The sequence below is a fragment of the Narcine bancroftii genome, chromosome 5 (assembly GCF_036971445.1).
Source record: "Narcine bancroftii isolate sNarBan1 chromosome 5, sNarBan1.hap1, whole genome shotgun sequence".
NCBI lineage: Eukaryota > Metazoa > Chordata > Chondrichthyes > Torpediniformes > Narcinidae > Narcine > Narcine bancroftii.
In genome coordinates this window covers 200,148,785-200,166,797 of record NC_091473.1, presented here as the reverse complement: position 1 = coordinate 200,166,797, position 18,013 = coordinate 200,148,785, and the positions used below count along the sequence as shown (strand labels likewise).

General features: G+C 40.8%; 1 pseudogene; it reads left to right on the top strand.

Moving 5' to 3' along the window:
• The first annotated feature begins 14,689 nt into the window (after window positions 1–14,689).
• Window positions 14,690–16,386, top strand: LOC138765459 (cullin-1-like; annotated as a pseudogene).
• The last annotated feature ends 1,627 nt before the right edge of the window (window positions 16,387–18,013 follow it).

The window sequence follows — 18,013 nt, the reverse complement described above, 5'->3', positions numbered from 1 at the left end:
AGGTATACAATCTAGGATACATTAAACCAGTCAGACAATGTTGTCACTCAACAAAAATACACCAGAAATTCTACTGAGTCCATTCTTTTCTTTCCTTCTCCTTCCATCAACTTAGGTAATGATTGTCCCCGGTAGGTTTTCGCTATTGTATTTAATGTAAGGCTTCCATATTTGTTCGAATATTACAATATTATTTCTTAAACTATATGTTATTTTTTCTAATGGAATACATTTATTCATTTCTATATACCATTGTTGTATTTTCAAATTATCTTCCAATTTTCAGGTTGACATAATACATTTTTTTGCTACGGCTAGAGCTATCTTAACAAATCTTTTTTGTGCATCCTCCAAATCAATTCCAAATTCTTTGTTTTTTATGTTACTTAGGAGAAAGATCTCTGGATTCTTTGGTATATTGTTTTCTGTTATTTTATTTAATATCTGATTGAGATCTTCCCAAAATTTTTCTACTTTCTCACATGTCCAGATTGCATGAATTGTTGTTCCCATTTCTTTTTTACATCGAAAACATCTATCAGATACTGTTGGGTCCCATTTATTTAACTTTTGAGGTGTAATGTATAGTCTGTGTATCCAGTTATATTGTATCATACGTAGCCTCGTATTTATTGTATTTCTCATCGTTCCAGAACATAATTTCTCCCATGTTTCCTTTTTTATCTTTATATTTAAATCTTGTTCCCATTTTTGTTTAGTTTTACCATTTGTTTCCTCATTCTCCTTTTCTTGCAGTTTAATATACATATTTGTTATAAATCTTTTGATTATCATTGTATCTGTAATCACATATTCAAGGTTACTTGCCTCTGGCAAACTCAAACTGCTTCCTAATTTATCCTTCAAGTAGGATCTCAATTGGTAATATGCCAGTGCTGTATCTTGAGTTATATTGTACTTATCTTTCATTTGTTCAAAGGATAAGAATCTATTTCCTGAAAAACAATTTTCTATTCTTTTAATCCCTTTTTTTCCCCATTCTCTAAAGGAAAGGTTATCTATTGTAAAAGGGAGTAACTTGTTTTGCGTCAATATTAGTTTTGGTAATTGATAATTTGTTTTATTTCTTTCTACATAAATCTTCTTCCAAATATTGAGGAGATGATGTAATACTGGAGAACTTCTATGTTGTACCAATTTTTCATCCCATTTATATAATATATGTTCAGGTATCTTTTCCCCTATTTTATCTAATTCTAATCTCGTCCAGTCTGGTTTTTCCCTTGTTTGATAAAAATCTGATAGGTATCTTAATTGTGCGGCTCTATAATAATTTTTAAAGTTTGGCAGTTGTAAGCCTCCTTGTTTATACCATTCTGTTAATTTATCTAGTGCTATCCTCGGTTTCCCCCCTCTCCATAAAAATTTCCTTATTATTTTCTTCAACTCCTTGAAGAATTTTTCTGTCAGTTGTATTGGCAATGCCTGAAATAAGTATAATATCCATGGAAAAATGTTCATTTTAATACAGTTTATCCTTCCTATTAGTGTTAGTGGTAAATCTTTCCAATGCTCTAAATCGTCCTGTAATTTTTTCATTAGTGGATAATAATTGAGTTTATATAGTTGGCCGAGATTTTTGTTCATTTCTACACCTAGGTATCTTATTGCCTGCATTTGCCATCTAAATGGAGATTCCTTCTTAAATTTTGAGAAATCCGCATTATTCATAGGCATTGCTTCACTTTTATTTACGTTTATCTTGTAACCCGACACTTCTCCATATTCCTTCAATTTCTTATATAATTCTTTTATTGATAGTTCTGGTTCTGTTAAGTACACTATAACATCATCCGCAAATAGACTGATTTTATATTCCTTGTCTTTTATTTTTATTCCTTTTATATTATTATCTATTCTTATCAATTCTGCTAGTGGTTCTATAGCTAACGCAAACAATAAAGGTGATAGTGGGCATCCCTGCCGCGTTGACCTGCTTAAGTTAAATTGCTTTGATACATGTCCATTTACTGTCACTTTCGCTAACGGTCCCTTATATAATGCTTTAATCCAATTAATATACTTCTCGGGTAAACTGAATTTTTGCAATACTTTGAACAAATAATTCCATTCTACTCTGTCAAAGGCCTTCTCTGCGTCTAAAGCAACTGCTACTGTAGGTGCTTTATTTCCTTCTACTGCATGAATTAAGTTAATAAATTTACAAATATTGTCTGTTGTGCGTCTTTTTTTGATAAATCCAGTTTGGTCTAAATTTACCATTTTCGGTACATGCTCTGCTAATCTGTTTGCTAATAGTTTAGCTATTATCTTATAATCTGTGTTTAGTAAAGATATTGGTCTATATGACGCTGGTGAGAGTGGATCTTTCCCTTGCTTTAGTATTACTGTAATTATTGCTATTTTACATGAATCTGGTAAGCTTTGTGTTTCATCAATCTGGTTGATTACATCCAGGAGGGGCGGAATTAATAAGTCTTTAAATGTTTTGTAGAATTCTATTTGGAATCCATCCTCTCCTGGTGTCTTATTATTTGGTAATTTTTTTATTATTTCTACTATTCCAAATGGTTCTGTTAATTTATTTTGTTCCTCTATTTGTAGTTTTGGTAGTTCAATTTTAGTCAGAAATTCATCTATTTTCCCTTCTTTCCCTTCGTTTTCAGTTCGGTATAATTGTTCATAGAATTCTCTAAAGTTTTCCTTAATTTCTTTTGGATTATATGTAATTTGTTTGTCTTTTTTCCTTGATGCCAATACCATTTTCTTAGCTTGTTCTGTCTTAAGCTGCCATGCTAGGATTTTGTGCGTTTTTTCACCCAGTTCATAATATTTCTGTTTTGTCTTCATTATATTCTTCTCCACCTTATATGTTTGTAGTGTTTCATATTTTATTTTTTTATCCGCCAATTCTCTTCTTTTAGTTGTATCTTCCTTCATTGCTAATTTTTTTTCTATATTTACTATTTCCCTTTCCAACTGCTCTGTTTCCTGATTATAGTCCTTCTTCATCTTGGTTACATAACTTATTATTTGCCCTCTAATGAATGCTTTCATTGCATCCCATAGTATAAACTTATCTTCCACTGATTCCGTATTTGTTTCAAAATACATTTTTATTTGTTTTTCAATAAATTCTCTAAAATCCTGCCTTTTAAGTAACATGGGGTTTAATCTCCATCTATACATTCTTGGAGGGATGTCCTCTAGCTTTACTGTCAATATTAAGGGTGAATGGTCCGATAGTATTCTAGCTTTATATTCTGTTTTTCTTACTCTATCTTCCATACTAGCTGATAACAAAAATAGGTCTATTCTTGAGTATGTTTTATGTCTAGCCGAGTAATATGAATATTCCTTTTCTTTTGGGTGTTGTTTCCTCCATATATCCAAAAGTTGCATTTCTTCCATTGATTTAATTATAAATTTGGTTACTTTGTTCTTTCTGTTAATTTTTTTCCCAGTTTTATCCATATTTGAATCCAAATTCAGGTTGAAATCCCCTCCTATTAATATGTTCCCTTGCGTTTTAGCTACCTTCAAAAAGATATCTTGCATCAACTTTTGATCTTCTTCGTTAGGTGAATATACATTGAGTAGATTCCAAAACTCCGAATATATCTGACATTTTATCATTACATATCTCCCTGCTGGATCTATTATTTCCTCTTCTATTTTAAATGGCACATTTTTACTAATTAATATAGCCACTCCTCTTGCTTTTGAATTATACGATGCTGCTGTTACATGTCCTACCCAATCTCTCTTTAATTTCTTGTGCTCCAATTCAGTTAAGTGTGTTTCTTGCACAAATGCTATATCAATTTTTTCTTTTTTCAGTAAATTTAGCAGTTTCTTCCTTTTAATTTGGTTATGTATTCCATTAATATTTAAAGTCATATAGTTCAACGTAGCCATTTTATACTTTGTTTATCTTCCCTTTCCGTTTTTCCATCATTACCTTTCCTCCTTTTCCATTTCTGTTTTCTTATTTTAAACCCTTTATAAGACAACATTCCTAAAACATCAAACATTTTCCTTATTCTCCTATTTAAAACTTCTTTAGCCCCAATCTCCCCTTCCCCTCCTGAGTTGTCCTTTATCCCTTGTCGGACAACCACATCTCCCCTCTCCATTTGGGTTTGCGAATTCACTCGCAAGCGTCAGCTGATTTTGCAGTGACCGCAACTCCTCCCCACCCAGCCCCCCCAGAAAATATTTCACTTTTCATATGTAACAAAGGTCACTCTTTTAGTTCCCTCCTTATTCCCTTTATTCCATTTCCTTCCCTTATTAATTCTTGTCTATACTATCTATATTTTCCTCTAAATACGGATACATTCACGTATGCACATTATACATATACACTCTTATACCTCTTTACCCACATACATATAAATCGTGGTCATTTTTACTCTCATTACACGGCTTCATCCCTCAGTCTATTTTGTAATTGTTCTGCAAATTTTCGTGCTTCTTCTGGATCCGAGAATAGTCTGTTTTGTTGTCCTGGAATAAATATTTTCAATACCGCTGGATGCTTTAGTATAAATTTATACCCTTTCTTCCATAAAATCGCCTTTGCTGTATTGAACTCCTTTCTCTTCTTTAGGAGTTCAAAACTTATATCTGGATAAATGAAGATTTTTTGCCCTTTGTACTCCAGTGGCTTGTTGCTCTCTCTTACTTTTTCCATTGTCTTCTCCAGTACCTTTTCTCTTGTAGTATATCTTAGGAATTTTACTAAAATAGATCTTGGTTTTTGTTGTGGTTGTGGTTTAAAGGCCAATGCTCTATGTGCCCTTTCTATTTCCATTTCTTGCTGTAGTTCTGGACATCCTAGGATCCTAGGGATCCAATCTTTTATAAACTCTCTCATATTCTTGCCTTCTTCATCTTCCTTAAGGCCCACTATCTTTGTTATTTCTTCTGTTATAGTTTTCCATTATATCTATTTTCTGAGCTAACAGTTCTTGTGTCTCTATAATTTTTTAATTAGATTCCTCTAATTTCTTTTTTAAGTCCTCTACCTCCATTTCTACTGCTGCTTCCCGCTCTTCCATCTTGTCCATTTTCTTTCCCATTTCTGTTAAGGTCATATCTATTTTATTCATTTTCTCTTCTGTGTTGTTTATTCTTCTTCTTAAATCATTAAATTCTTGTGTTTGCCATTCTTTAAATGACTCCATGTATTTTTTAATAAGAGAAAGTATATCCTTTATCTTGCCTTTCCCTTCTTCTTCTATTTCACTGTACTCTTCCTCTTCTTCTTCCTCTGGGTTGGCCATCTGTTGTTTCTTTGTTGCCCTTTTCTTCTCTTCTTTCTTGTTTTCATTGTCTTCTGTGTTCTCTTCTTGCTGCAGGTGTACTGCAGCTGTCGTTGCCGGTTGTGGAGATCGACTCCCCAGCTGGTCACCCCTCCCGTCGGTGTGTTTTTTTTCATGCGCACCGCGCATGCGCAAGGAGTCGCGCATGCGCGGTTGCGCACTTTTACTCGGCTCAACGAGCCATTTTTGTAGTCCACTTTCTACCGACCTGAGTGAGCGGGTTTCTCTCTCCACCGCGGGCCTCTTCGAACAGGTAAGGCCTTCTCCTTCTTCCTCCGTTGTCTTCTCTTCCTCTCTTCTTACCGTTGATTTCGATTTTTCTTTTTTTGTCACTATCTTCTTTCCACCTTTATACTCACTTTTCTTTAACTTTTATTTCTGTGCCTTTGTGTTTTCCTTTGTTTTTTCCGACTTTTCTGGAGAGGGCTGGAGTTCACCATCCAGCCACTACTCCATCACGTGACTCCCCCTCCATATACACATTGATGATAGAATCTGTACTATCACACCCTGTACATTTTTGAGAGACAGGAGGAAACTGGAGCACCCAGAGGAAATGCACGCAGACATGGGGAGAACATACAAACTCCTTCCAAACAGCACCGGATTGTACCGGTAATGTTGATACAATAATAGCTGCGAACTGTGTGGGATCTTTTACAGGAATTGTTCAGCATATCTTTGGATATTTTGGAGATGAATTGGGAAATTATCTCAGAATAATTCATGGGATGAGGCCCTTCCGTTACCTGGTTTGACTGAGGAAAAGCTGGTCACCTTGGAATAGAGGAAGTTGTGATGAGTTTTCTAAATAGAGAGAATGGCAGAAGAGAAACTTGTTTCCACAGTTATTCAGAATCTTGAATTAAAGAATCTTAATTGTTCTTTCAGGCTTAAATTCAACTTCTTATTTTTGGAAAGTAAAATTCTGCAGGTGATGGAAATCGGATCAGAACAAAAGCAGGAAGAGTTTATGTTTTAGTTTCTCCTTTAATCAAAAAGAACCTGGAGACGTTAGGGTTCAGGTTCAAGAGACGGCAAATTCTAGAATCTGAAGCAAAACCCAATCTGCAGGAGGAAGTTAACGGCTTGAGGGGCTTCAGTGAGAGGAAAAGAAATGTCAACATACTGAGTCCGAGCCCTTAGACCAGAGGTTCTCAACCTTCATTTCCCCCACTCACAAAGCCTTTGAAGTCATCCCTTATTAAGCACAGAGCACCTGTGGCATTCTGTGTAAGGGATGACTTCAAGTGGATTGTGAGTGAAAAGACTTAGACGCTGCCTGAATGTTCCAGTGTTTTCCGCGTTTATTATATATTTCTTACTTGTGCTTTGTGTCAGTTCCAATGGTCACCATTACCTCCCAGGGTTTGGATCCCGGCAAGGTCTGCAGAACCGAACAGCCACAGTTTGCCTGTCTGCCTTCCCGGACTCAGTCTGCTGAGCAACAGAGAAAGAAAACGATGGTCACAGCAGGATCAATGGATGCCTTCATTACCCATAATCCCCCAGGCAGCTGGAACCATTCTGCCAGTGACAGTGCAAGGGAAACATGCATGCCTGTTGCCAGCAATGCATCATGGCAAGGTTGACAAAGCACGAAAATCCCTGGGGGTCATGAGTGAGGACCACGGGGCAAGAAGGCCCCACACAGCATCCTGCGGTGCTGAGGGCCGGTCAAACCAGCCTTTTTCTCCACGCTGATCGAAGCCGCCTGTCGGGGAGGTGTGCACTGAACCTGCCTTCCGATGTTGGGATCTGATCTCGAAGTATGTGCCCTTGTTTCCTTCAGGAGTTCTCGGGCATCCAAAGAATCTCTGCGCTGTCCAAGTTATATGCTTCACGAGGCACGTCTGGGGGTTTCTATGGCCCTCCCATTAGCGTTGTGTGGTAGACTGCAATAAACAGTTCCAGAAGCAAGACTTTCTTCCTTCTCTACTCTGCAATTCAAGTTCAATTCATTATCATCTGTCTGTATCTATACAACCAGTTGAAATGTTTCTCCAGACCTCAAGGCACATACACATGCACACACTACACAACACTCAAACAATCATTCACACAAACTCTCTCACACATTCACACGCGCGCAATACTGTTATGGAGTCCAGAACACCCCAAAAACCAGCACCGATATGCACCACAACACAGGGTTACTTAAACAAAAGTAGTTTTTAATTACATTTGAACAAGAAAACAGAATTAAACTTTAACTTATTACTATCAACTTACTTAACCTACCTAACCTACTTAATCCCCCCTCTAATACTAAATGCAGGTGTGTGTAATGTATATTTAAGATTAGAAAAGTTCTTTGGATCACAGTCCAATCTCACCAGTTGCAGGCAATTCTTGTACTGTGCAGAGAAGTTAGCATTAACAAAGTTCACCAGTCTTTGGTGTTTAATAGGCAAATGGTTATTACCACTCAGGAAGGTTCTTGATGGCTTTCAAAGATTCCTTTTCCAGGACAACAACAACTGATTTCTTCTCAATCAGTCTTGCTAATGAAATTTGCCCCCTTCAGGGTTCTCCAGGTGATCCTCTTTTTTTCAGGTCACCTTTCAGACCACCTGTCTTCTCCTTTGATCAGGCAGCCATCCAAAGTTTGCCAGCTTGTCCCTCTGGAACTGATTTCTGTGACTCCTCTCTCTGAGAACAAAACTGTTCTGCCTCTGCCTGCAAAGATCACATGCTCTCCCAGGCAAGCTGCTGAATGTTGCTACTTTGTTGCTCCTCTGCAAAAATTCTGTTTTAAAATGTGTGTGTGCAATTCTTCCCAAACCACCTCAAAATACTGTCACAATACACAGCACACAATAATCTCACAGATAAAAAAAAAGACCTATTAAGTAAAAATACAGAGATATTTTATAATAATTGTACATTGTGTACTGTTTTTCTCCATAACCAATCAGTGGTAATTCTGCCTGGCCCACAAGAAAAAAGTTCTCAGGTTTGTATGTAACATCATATATGTACTCTGACAATAAATCTAAAATCTGAATCTAAAATCTTATATAACCATATACAGCACAGAACAGGCCAGTTCGGCCCAACTAGTCCATGCCGGAACAAATCCCTACCCTCCTAGTCCCACTGACCTGCACCTGGTCCATACCCCTCCAATCCTCTTCTCTCCATGTAATTATCCAGTCTTATATATCCATATAACCACTTACAGCACAGAATAGGCCAGTTCGGCCCTACTAATCCATGCCGGAACAAATCCCCACCCTCCTAGTCCCACTGACCAGCACCTGGTCCATACCTAATTCACTCCTTTTATTTTTGAGAGACCCAAGGTGACAGGACACTGTTCACCAATCTCACCGTGTGTGGAAAGAAGCTTTTTTCCCACCGTGGATGTTCTGATTTTGATTAAAGTAAAAACACACCGAAATGCTGGAGAATTTCACCTGGTCTTTTCAGAGTCTATAAATTTTGATGCCCTAGTACTTCCTGTAAAAATGGTCGTGCCCTGAAAAGATTCATATGAGGGAGAGACCAGGGGGATGGGTACAAGAACGGACTATCCTGAAAAGTGGTGACTCACGTGGACAGGGTGGTGAAGAAGGGGTGCTTAGCATTGGGCAGGGCACCAAGTTTCTTGGAGTTGTCTTAACTAGTGACCTATCATGGACTCTCAAAATCTCCTCACATGTCAAGAAGGAGCCACAGCGTTTCCTGAGAAGACTGGAGGACAAGGCTACCAGCCACCATTATGTCAACCTTCGACAGCATCCAGGCAGACTGCATCACAGTGTGGTATGGTTGCTGCAGAGAAATGTACTGGAGGTCAATCTGCAGGACCTTAAGAGTGACAAAGGGGATCACTGGAGTCTCCCTTCCCCACCATTGACATGATCTACCAGGATCATTGTCTGAAGAGGGCATGCAAAATTATTTAGGACCCCTTCCACCCTGCATATAGCATCTTTCAGCTGTTCCCAATGGGGAAAAGATATAGGAGTATCAGAGTCAACACCACCAGGATGAGGAACAGTGTAGCCAACCGCTACAAAGAAACACACAGTGTTGCTTAAGCTCACTATATTATTAGGGCTGGAAACTGCTTTTATACTGTTCAAGTTCCCACCGGTTTTGTTTTGTTGATTGACTGAATCAGCCATATGAATAACAATAGTGGGAGTCCTGTCCATGCATATTAATGCCCTTCTTCCCCAGCCTGTTTCTGCCGAGTTTGCTGTGCAGCTTGACCAACGCCATTTTAGGGCTGTTGGTCTGATGCTGCCCCAGCTTCTACCCTGGAAGTCGCTTCAGCAATCTCTGTCCGTGTCTGCTGCAGCACGATGTGCCGGCCCAATTTCCGCAATGGCTTGTCTTGTCTGGAGGGTAGGATCGGAGCCAGGTTACCGACCTTTTCATGCAGCCTGTCCAGGAAGGTGGTTGACTTCTCCTGGTGTCTTCTGGCCTGTGGAACAAAATCCCCAGGAACTGTGAGTGGGGCTCCGTAGACGGGTTCAGCGGAGGATGCGTGGAGGTTTTCTTTCAGTGCTGTTCAGATGCCCATGGTAGCTCATCCACCCAGTTGGGGCCCTTGAATCTGGTCATGAGGGTGGTCTTGAGGTGGAAACGTCGTTGGCTTGTGGGTGGTATGCCATTTTATGGTAGCTGAGCACCTCACAGGTTGACAATTTCAGTCCACTTGAACTTGAACTGAAATATTTGGTCAAGGCGCTGAGCTACTCGCATATGATCCTCCAGATATTTTAGACATGCAGCACATTACAGTCCATTTTGGCCAACAAACCCGTGGCCCCAATGGCACCCATTGGACCTACAACCCCCAATGCTTGATGACCTGGTGAGTTTCTCCAGCATGTTTGTGTCTCACCATCTGGGTGGAACTGGAAATTGGCTTCCTGCAGGGTGGTGGATCTGTGGAATTCCCTGCCCTATTAAGCAGTGGAGGTTGCCTTGTTGAAAATATTTTCAACATGTATGAATAGTTTTTAACAGATTGGGGAATTCAGGGTGGTAGGGAACGAACAGGTAAGAGGAGCTGAGTGCACGGTGAAGTGCCAGTTGATGAAGTAGACAAAGACGATGTGGTCAAACAATAATCATGCCTTTTATTAGCAGAAACTCATGGTACAATAATGAAAAACAATAGACAGATGTATATACAGTTATATCCAAGGGGAGTGTCCTTAACAGTAGAGATAATGCACAGCCAACATTAGTACAGCAAGGCTCACCAGAGGGGAGACAGGCAGCTTGGCAGACATTCATCACAGTCTCCCCCTGGCAGCAGGGTTAAAATCAAAAGGACAGCTGCTCGGAAAGACTGAAGCAAGTGATACACAGATAGCATGTTTGTCCTTGAGATACTCTTAACAGCCAAAATACGCCAGTATCTAACAAGCAATCGCAATATTATGATATGTTTTATGAATATGTCAGCCTATTGGGTTGTTTATGAATTCTGGTGATTCGTCTCAAAACAGGTGGCTCTTTGCAACCTTGGGAACTGGTACATGTTCTGGGTCTGTAGTGTGGGAAGGACTGACTTCTGGACCCGCTCCTGAATCGCCGCTGTGGAATCTCAGCACAGACTAGGGGTCATAGGCTGGGGGGGGTGGGGGGGGGTGGGATGAGTCCAACCTCTCAGGCTCACTCTGAGTAGGGGTGCGAGGAAGGGGCAAACCAGGTGAGGCCAGATCTCTTAGGGGTACAGTATCAGTACTCCGTCTGGGAATTTAACATGAGCGTAGTTGGGGTTAGTATGCAGTAGCTGATCTGGTTGGACTAGGGGGTCTGTTTTACACGCCCGAGTATGGCTCTTCAGCAGCACGGTTCCAGGTTTCGATAAACAGGCTAGCCAGCCCATCACAGTTCCTGATTTCCTAGGAAAAGCAAACATACATTCATGAGGTGTTTGATTTATTGCAGTACACAATAAAGACCGAATAGAATGTTGTGCCTCAGGAAGCACCTCCTACCACCGGGTAACAGGGTAACCATGTGCTTTTAAAGCAAGATTAACAGTCTTCTGGACTGTAGCATTAGCCCTTTCAATCTGCCCATTGCCCTACGGGTTGTAGCTCACGGTACAGCTGATGGCAATCCCCTTTCGTACCAGGCCTCATCGCAGTTCAGCGCTCATGAATGCTGAACCTCTATTGGTATGAATGTAATTGGGTAAACCAAAAATGCTGAAAATTCTGTCAAGTGACTTAATGACAGACACTGACGAGATGTTAGGGCAGGGTATCGCAAAGAAAAACCTGGAATATTCGTCAATTACAGTAAGGAATCTCGTGACTCCTGGATGGCACAGTCTGCTATGGATCTCTTTTACCCCCTCCAGCTGAACACTAGCAGCAGATCATGACAATGCATCAGAGGGATCATTTAACCTGCCCGGTCTGTACTGGATCTCATAATCATAAGTTGAGAGTTCTATTCGCCAGCGTGCCATCTTATCGTTCTTGATTTTACTTTTGTGTTTAGTACTGAACATGTAGGCTACAGATTTCTGATCAGTGACAAGAGTAAATTTTCTGCCAGCTAGAAAGTGTCTCCAGATCCGAACAGCTTCAATAATACCCTGGGCTTCTTTTTCAATGGCAGGATGTTCAGGTCCACGTAATGTGCAGTAAAAGAATGCCATAGGTCTGCCCCTTTGCCAAGTCACAATCTGAGGCATCAGTTTACACTTGGAATGGGACATCCTCGCCAATGGACAAGAGTGCAGCTTTGGCAATATGAGCTTTAATTCTCTCGAAAGCCTTCAAGGCCATTGGAGAGAGGAAAAGATTCCGTGTCAAACAGAGGGCATGCCTTCGTGGTGTAGTCCCGAACCCCTTTGCAGTAATAGGAAAAGAATCCCATACACTTTTTAAGGGCTTTTGCTGAGTTTGGGGGAGGTAACTTCTTAAGGGAGGCCATTCTTTCCGGGTCGAGGTGGATTTCGCCCCGCAGACAATGTAGCACAGAATGGGTAGCTCTGTCATGTTGAACACACATTTGCCATCGTTAAATGTAAGGTTGAGTTCTTTAGCTGTTGCTAAAAATTTTCTTTAACTTGTCGTCATGCTCAGCCTGTGTTTTCCCACAGATAGTGACATTATCCAGATAGGGAAACGTACCCTGTAACTCATACATCCTAACAATCTTATCCATTTCCCTCTGAAACACTGACACACCATTAGTGACTCCAAAAGGTACCCTTTTAAACTGGTATAACACCCCATCAGCCTCAAAGGCTGTATAGGGTTGTTCCTTTTTTTTTTTAATGAGGATTTGGTGGTAAGCTGCCTTGAGGTCGATAGTGGAGTACACTTTGTATTGCGCTATCGGATTAATAATTTCATTGATGTGTGGCAGGGGGTAGGCATCCAGGTTAGTGAAACTGTTGATTGTCTGGCTGTAGTCAATAGCCAGTCATTTCTTAGTGTGATTTTTCACAACTACCACCTGGGCTCACCACGTACTCTTTCTTACTGGGTTCAATTACTCCCTCTTTAAGCAATCTCTGGGTCTCAGCTTTGATAAATTCACAATCCTCTGCTGTAAGAATGGCTCTTAGTGGCAATCGATCAACACTTGTGGATAAATCACTGAAAAGGGAGGGAGCTTTGATCTTTAATGTGGACAGACCACAGTAACTAGCATGGGGGATGCTAAGTGTGGGTAGTGGCCCACTGAAATTTAACACTACACTGTTCATCTGAGATTGAATATCTAACTACAGTACCACAGGGGCGCAGAGGTCCGGTATAATAAAGAGCCACACATCAGCCCGGCCATGTCCCTGCAAATTTAAAGTAACTTTACACTTGTCCCGTACTCCCAGATGGGAGTACTTTTAGGCTTACATGCTTTAGCAAAGTGGTCGAGTTTCCCACAATAGCTGCAGGTAGCAAATCGAGCCTGGCACTTCTGTCTAGGGTGCTAGCTCTTATCACAGTAGCAGCATTTTTCAGGAGTTCGCCTTTTTCTTTCCTTTCGGGTTCCAGCACTCCTTTCGGTTTCTAGCATTTCACTGGACTGCATGGCACTTCTCAGTGTTTTGGCTAGAGTGACTGCCCAGTCATAGGTTAAGGGCTCCATCTCCAGCAGCCTCTGTCGGATGTAACTGGAGTAAATCCCTTTGACTAAAGCATCCAGCTTCAAGGCATTGCGGTGTTGTTGCACATTGACTGCCTTGACATCACATTCATTTGCCAGTGAGTCGAGAGCCAGTGCATAGGCAGCAACATTTTCTGGTGTCTAGTCAGCAACTGGTGTCGAGCAAGTACCACATTCCGTGGCGCTGCATAGTAAGCAGTCAGATGTTCCCGGGCTATAGCCAGAGTGGTAGCTCCTTGCATTACGGCGAAATGGACCTCACTCAGCAGAGAGTTCAGGTGGCCCCACTGTATCACCTCATCGACCATGTTGTTTTGAGCCATGTCATAATCGAAATAAGCAATCCAGTAGTTGAAAATTTCTCTGGTCCTCAGGGCAGACTGGTCAATTATCAACCGCTCTGGCTTGAGTGCTGCATCCATTTCTGCTAATAAAATTGAAGTGCCAGTTAACGAAGAAGACAAAGACGATGTGGTCAAACAATAATAATGGCTTTTATTAGCAGAAACTCATGGAACAATAATAAAAGACAATAGATGCATATACAGTTATATCCAAGGGGAGTGTCCTTAACAGTAGAGATAATGTTCAGCCAATGTTAGTGCAGCAAGGCTCGCCAGAGGGGAGACAGACAGCTTGGCAGACATTCACCACACACGGCAGATTAGCCATAATCTTATTGGATAGCATAGCAGCTTCAGCGGGCCAGATGGCCAACTCCTGGTCTTGTTTCTTACCTTGAGGTGAACGGTGCAGCTCTCCTGAAGTGGAATCTCAGTGAACAGAAAAAATAAAAGAATTCCAGTAGGGTGAGGTGATTGGGGGCTGGTATGGAGAAGAAACAATGACAGGATGGGATATTCCAGGATACATGCTGTGTGGCCCCAGATGAACTTAATGGCCTTATCTTTGTTCTCTACATTGAATGTATTACAGAGATACAAGGGGATGAGACAGTTTTCAAGCACAGCTGCTTTATTTTGTCTCAATTCAAGACATGAAATTAAATTTCTGTAATTGGGTGTGTGAAATATGGTTGAAGATGATTAAACTCGCACCATTCTGTGAAAAGGGATGGAATGCAAAGAATGTAGATGAGAGCTTGAAAACATACAACACTAGCTAGTAGGCCTCTTCTTATCAGGAGCCCCAAGGATGCAAGGATCTGGTTCAGACTGGTACAGTGACCTAAGATAGTCCATAGCTAGTACTGCGCATGCTTAATAGAGACATGAATATCAACTTAGACAACCATAAGGAGCGAATGAACTAATTAACATAACATGCGATGTATGAAGAGGGAGGAACTAAGTGATACCTGGATTGATGGAAGGGAAAAGGAGAATGTTGTAATGTATTGGGATTCTGATTGGAAGAAGGAAAATGAAGTGTGGCACTGTACAAAAGAATGATAATTCTGAACCTCTGGTGTGTCTCCAGACCAGGGACACTCGACTCTGCAGACTCGAAATAAAGCTGAACCTGTTCTCCAGAGTAGTGATTGTGAACACTATATTTCACAAGCTTGTGGACTCGGACAGGATCCTCAACTCCCACTGCTTGGCGACTGGCTATCGAAGAACGAGAAGATGCACCCCACTGATTTCAGTGGTCTCCGATTTCCTTGCTTGCCGTCAGCAGTTTGAGCGAGTGATATCTGGACAGGAGACTCTGGAGAACAGAAGCTAGGAAAGCTCCGGTAGAGGAAGTGGAACAGAACGAAGAGACTCCGGTAGGAGGAGTGGTTCGATTGGGGCAACTCTCGTCCACGAGACCCGGGTAAGATAAATTGACTATTTAGTACTACTCCGGCGACTGGGATTCTGTCAGGAGTGAGTGATCTGACAGGGATATGGGTAATAAGAGTACCCAAGGGAAGAAGTGACTCCAGAGTGGGGGTCCCGGGATTGACATTCCGCCCGATAGTCCGTTGGGACGGCAGTTAGGAAATTGGGGTTGGTGAAGGACCCAGGGAAAGATTAAGGAAAATATGATAAAGTTTTGTTATTACAAATGGCCTCAGACTCTGATTCTGGGGTCTTTGGTTTGATGGCCCCAACTGGGGTCAGATGAAGATTGGATATGTCAGAAATTAAATTTATTCATAAATGAAAGAAGCCCTCCAGACCCAGAGGAGTCAGATTATGCAGCGTGTTGGATCTGAGTGACCGAATTCTTTAAGGTTGCGGTGAAAAATGAGGAGGAAGACGTACCTCCCTGGGATCCTTTGAAGCACATGCCCCCACTATATGACAGTCAGAAGGGAGGGGAGAATCACCAGGATGTGAGAATTAAATAAGATTGTTCAGACACAACATCCAATAGTCCCAAACCCCTATAACATATTGAATCGAATTTGCCCGGAACACGAGTGGTTTAGTGTTGTAGATTTGAAAGATGCTTTTTGGAGTTGCCCCTTGGATGAGAATAGTCAGGATTTGTTTGCATTAGTTCCATGCCAAGATGTTAGCCAAGAGATTGGTTCATCAGAACAGTGCAAGTGATGATGCAGAAGCCAGCATGATCTCCAAACTAAAGCAAGCCTGTGGCTTTGAGTATACCTCTAAACTACAACGAATGTTTCAAGATATTGGCGTGAGCAAAGACTTGAATGAACAATTCAAAAAACATTTGTCTAACACAGAACCATTTGATTTGGATTTCAGTATTCAGGTTTTGAGCTCCGGTTCATGGCCCTTTCAGCAGTCTTGTACATTTGCACTTCCATCTGAGTTGGAACGGAGTTACCAGAGATTCACAGCATTCTATGCCTCGGTACAGTGGGCGAAAATTGACATGGCTCTACCAGTTGTCTAAAGGAGAACGAGTCACAAACTGCTTTAAGAACAGATATACTTTACAGGCATCAACATTCCAGATGGCAATATTGCTTCAGTATAACACAGAAGATGCCTATACAGTTCATCAATTGACAGACAGCACTCAACTCAAAATGGACATACTGGGAGGAGTCACGTGATGGAGTAGTGGCCGGTCGGGGAACTCCAGCCCTCTCCAGAAAAGTTTTAAAAAAACACAGAAAACAAAGGCACAAACACAAAAATTAAAATAAAGTGAAAGAAAAGGTGGGAAGAAAATGGCAGCGAAGAAAGAAAAGTCGAAAGCAACGGGAAGAAGAGAAGAAGAAAAGACATCGGAAGAAGGTGAAGGCCTTACCTGTCCGAGGAGGCCCGCTGTGGAGAGAGAAGCCCGCTCCCTCAGGTCAGTCGAAGTCCTGAGCTCGGGACTACAAAAATGGCTCGCGGAGCCAAGCAAGACAAAAAAAACATTGACGGAAGGGGGGATCAGCTGAGGAGTCGATCTCCACAGCTGAGAAATGACAGCCACAGCACAGCAGCAAGAAGAGAACATGAAAACAACGAGAACAAGAAAGGAGAGTAAAAAGAAATCAAGGAAGCAACAGATGACCAACCCAGAGGAAGAAGAAGAAGAAGAAGAAGAACACAGAGAAATGGAAGAAGGGAAAGGCAAGACAATGTATATATATTTTTTAAAGAATATATGGAATCAGTAAAAGAATGCCAATCACAAGAATTTAGTGAAATAAAAAGAATTAAAAGTACAGAAGAAAAAATGAATAGATTAGAGATGGTCATGTCAGACAGACGAAAAAGAGTAGACAAGGTGGAAGAATGAGAAACAGCCGTAGAAATGGAAGTAGAGGACTTAAAAGAGAAACTAGAAGAATCTAATAAAAAAGTTAGACACAAGAGCTGTTAGCTCAGAAGATAGATATAATGGAAAATTATAATAGAAGAAATAATATAAAGATAGTGGGCCTTAAGGAAGATGAAGAAGGCAAGAATATGAGAGAATTTATAAAAGATTAGATCCCCAGGGTCCTAGGAAGACCAGAAATACAGGAAGAAATGGAAATAGAAAGGGCACATAGAACATTAGCCCCTAAACCACAGCCACAACAAAAACCAAGATCCATTTTAGTAAAATTCCTAAGATATACAACAAGAGAAAATATATTGGAGAAAGCAATGAAGAAAATAAAAGACAAAAAGCCACTGGAATACAAAGGTCAAAAAATTTTTTTCTATCAAGACATAAGTTTTGAACTCCTGAAGAAGAGAAAGGAGTTTAATACAGCAAAAGCAATCCTATGGAAGAAAGGATATCTTTGGCTTGGCTTCGCGGACGAAGATTTATGGAGGGGGTAAAAAGTCCACGTCAGCTGCAGGCTCGTTTGTGGCTGACAAGTCCGATGCGGGACAGGCAGACACGGTTGCAGCGGAAAATTGGTTGGTTGGGGTTGGGTGTTGGGTTTTTCCTCCTTTGCCTTTTGTCAGTGAGGTAAATTTATGCTAAAGTACCCAGCGGTACTTAAAATAGTTATTCCAGGGCAGCAAAACAGACTATTCTCGGATCCGGAGGAGGAATGAAAATTTGCAGAACAACTACAAGACAGAGAGATGAAGACATGTAACGATAGTAAAAATGACCACGAACTATATGTATGTATGTATATATATGTGTACATGAGTGTATGCGTATTTAAAGGAAAATATATAGAGTATAGATAAGAATTAATAAGGGAAAGAAAGGGAAGAGAGGAAGTAAGGAGGGAATTAAGAGAG